General features: G+C 41.0%; 1 pseudogene; it reads right to left on the bottom strand.

Moving 5' to 3' along the window:
* Positions 1 to 3,168: 3,168 nt before the first annotated feature.
* On the bottom strand, positions 3,169 to 3,287 carry LOC136637732 (5S ribosomal RNA; annotated as a pseudogene).
* Positions 3,288 to 3,738: the final 451 nt, after the last annotated feature.

Below are 3,738 nucleotides of genomic sequence, written 5' to 3'. Positions count from 1 at the left end.
CAGATGAAGCAAGGAGTAGCTACCTAGGGCTCCTTGAAGAAAGGAGAATAATAATAATAATAATAATAATAATAATAATAATAATAATAATAATAGTACAGGTATTTATATACCGCCTATCATGGTCGTCAGACTTTATTTCAAGGCGGTTTACATAGGCAGGTTATACTAAATCCCTATAGTAATTTTTACAATTGAAGAAGGTTCTGTCTTTCAAGAACCGCAACATTTCAGATGGATCTTTTATGATCTGGTATCACATTCTGGCCTCCATTTTCCTCCCACACAGGCTGACAGCAGCCAAAGAGCAGGTGGAATAACTCGGCATAACTCGGCTAGGCTTGTCAGCTGCTTCAAGGTCTCGCCGTTCACAGTGCCAGTGGCCTCAAACTGGCGACCTTTGGATGTTATCTTCAGGCAAATGGAGGTTCTACCCTCTAGACCAGACCTCCTGCCCAAAGGAGAGATCAAACTGTGTTTAAAGTCCATTTTCAATTAACTGCTAAAACCACAAATGTAGTTTTCACACCTACGATTTCAGTATAGGATTTAAATATCAGAACATTCAGGAATTATCCAGGATTTCCTTTCAGTTTCCTTCCCTGAAGACTCAGTTTTCAGGAAAATGCTTTTTTTTTTTTTTTTTTTTCATTCATTCATGCTGAATCCATCTGCCAGAAATCGCTCTCCAAATGGGAATGGTTCTTCCAGATATCAAGTAGAGGCCTTTTCCAATCCCTTTTACCTAAGATTCTTTGATCTGGACATGCCAGGGACAAAGACTTCTCCATGCAGTGCTTATGGCCAACACTAGATTTACAGTCCAATCTATTGGGCTTTAGCAGTGGTTCAACAAGCATTCTACCAGTGCCAACTGTCTTAAGACAGCTGTAAATTGTACTCCAGAAGCAGAAGTCCAGAGACATCTCATGCACACCAAAGGATCAACAAAGACCCACCTACATAGGTAAGGTAGTGGGGGAGGCATGACATGAATCAGGTCCAGAAAGGGGACACATTTGGTGGTAGCCCCCTTCTGGAACCCAATCCTGCATGTGGATTCACACAGACCTGCCCCAGCCAATTCACTACTACAGGTCTGAGCTGATCCTTCTAAGCTGTGGAAGCTTACCCCTGGGTAAGGGAAAAATGTTTCCTTACCCAGAGGTGACCTCCATAACTGCCGTCCTCCTCCACAGGATGCAGTAGTAGTCATTTTGGTGTCACTGCATTGGTGGGCTGGAAGCATAGAATTGTGCCATAAGCTGCTTCTCATATGAATTTTATGGCAGGACAATGGTTCTCAAACCTTTTAGCACTGGGATCCTCTTTTTAGAATGACAATTTGTCGGGATCCACTGGAAGTGATGTCATTAACATGGAAGTGATGTCATGGCTAGCAGTGACATCATCAAGCATGAAAATTTTTATCATCCCCCCATACCACAAAATCAATTCAAATTAGTTAATTAGGTAAGTAAGTACATTAAGAATTTACAATTAGTGTAAGCTTAAAGTTTATTTAAAATAAAGCTATTATTTATTTATTTATTTATTTATTTATTTATTTATTTATTTATTTATTTGAAATAAAGCAATTATCTCCTAACCCAAGCAGTTGCTGCACTGTTGAAAAATAAATTCCCCAAACATCCCAAAGGCTGCAATCCTAGCCTCTTTTACCTGGGAGTAAGCCCCGTCGACTATTAAAATTATATACATAGTAGCATGTGAAAAGTACAGATCTGTAGCATTTCCCCAAATGCAGTCACATACCATGGTAGCATCAAGTCTAATATATTAAACTGACATTGGAATGAATGGAAACTCACCTGAAATTGTCTCATGACTCACCTAGTGGGTCCCGAACCGCAGTTTAAGAAATGCTGCTCTAGGATATGTAGAATTCACAATAATTTGTAACCAGTCATGGCCATATCTAACCATCATAAAGAAAGAACATTTATGTGTCACAGTAGCATATGAAACAAACCTGTAAAATCACAGTTATTTTTGAGAGGAAGAAAGGTTATACCTGCGCAACAGAAGTCATTTTTCCCATGTTCCCCTCTGTTCAGTATCCTTTGCTACAGGGCCTGACCGCACAATATGTTGCTGAAATCAAAGTCCTTTTTCATACAATTCGTCTGTTGGGCTTTTGCAAACCATAAATTGAGGCTTTGTCACCCAGCTGACTGACAGCCCACCCCATTTAGAGATGCAGTCTCCGCTTTTTAAATCTGACAGTATATTACTGACTGGCACCAGCAAGTCCCAGCTGATTTTGGTTGTAAATTAAATGCCCTGATGATAGTAATATGGTGATTTATCATGTGAGTCAGGGGAGACTTTTGTAATCCAAAGTATACACACAGAGAAAAGCCCCCAAGTTTATACTGGGTCACACATGCAGTGTGAATGTTCCATAATTTTCAAGGAAGCCAGAGAACAAGGTCTGCCCAACGGAGGGTTTCAAGGAAATGAAGTTCTGCAAGTCAAGGCCATCAATTATGTGAAGAAAAGGCAAATCCCTGCTGCTATAACAGGATTTCATTCCTTAAATATAACATATGCCTTGGATATTTCCTTGAAAACAGTAGCAACCCAAGCAGGGGTTCTACTTGCTTTCAAAAGTGATGATAGCATGGCTCAAGGATATCTGGAACTCACATGCTCTGCCCTGGAAGCTATTCTCTGAAATTCTGAAAGTCCCTTGTGGGGGGTAACCGAAATAATTCAGTGGTGAGCAAAGAGACTCCCCACATGTGTAAAGATACTTTTCTTTTTTATTAGTTCATACCTTCCAGAACCAGATGCCTTCCCCTAACTTCAAACGCACATTAAAGTAAAGTAGAAAGGAACTCTCCCTTTTTAATGCTTAAGTAGCATAAAATATTCATAAAATTATAAAGTAGCATAACATTCAGAGCACGATACCATAGTCTTTTGAGACTGAAGGTTGCCAACACCCAGCATAAAATATTTGTAAAAGACGAATATCAGGATTTATGGAGCCATTCATCATCTCTAGGGTTGTGTCCTCAACATAGCTCTGAGAGAAGTGTTCCCTGTGTATGGAAAAATCTCACTCCCAATAGCTTTAGAGAGGTCTAAAGATGATGAAAACTGGTTGGTTGGCAACCTTCAGTCTCGGAAGACTATGGTATAAGCCTACAGCACCTGGTATTCCCAGGTGGTCTCCCATCCAAGTACTAACCAGGCCTGACCCTGCTTAGCTTCCAAGATCAGACAAGATCAGGCATCTGCAGGGTAACAGGATGAAAAACGGAGAATGAAAACCACAGATGTGGTCAAATTTCATGATCAGTTACATAATCCTCATCTTAAAAAATATGTTGAGCATTACAAATGCCCAAGTTCTTTCTCCCTTCCTGTGTCCTACCCGCCAACTGACCCAACTTGGCCCACTTACATGGTTAATACTCTGGCAAACATGATGATGAGAATGACGGTGATGTGACAGGAACAAGGAGCCTGGAGGGCCTTTTCTTCTGCCTTCCACTTTGTGTCTCCTGGAATAGTAGGAAAAATAGTTTTCTCAGAGCACCTAATCATGTGCTTTCCCTGCTATATTGTACTTTACCAAAGAATGTCTGGGCAGTGCAGCGACATACCTCCTCAAACCTGACACCTGGGGGTGTCCCACCCCCCCACCCCAGCCTAGTGATGCCACTGCTTTCCCCCAAGATGCACAGTGCTCAGGAAAAATTTATGGTC

Source organism: Tiliqua scincoides, chromosome 1, assembly GCF_035046505.1.
Source record: "Tiliqua scincoides isolate rTilSci1 chromosome 1, rTilSci1.hap2, whole genome shotgun sequence".
In the NCBI taxonomy this organism is placed as follows: domain Eukaryota; kingdom Metazoa; phylum Chordata; class Lepidosauria; order Squamata; family Scincidae; genus Tiliqua; species Tiliqua scincoides.
The sequence above is the reverse complement of the archived record's forward strand: the minus strand, read 5'-3'. Positions and strand labels throughout refer to the sequence as shown.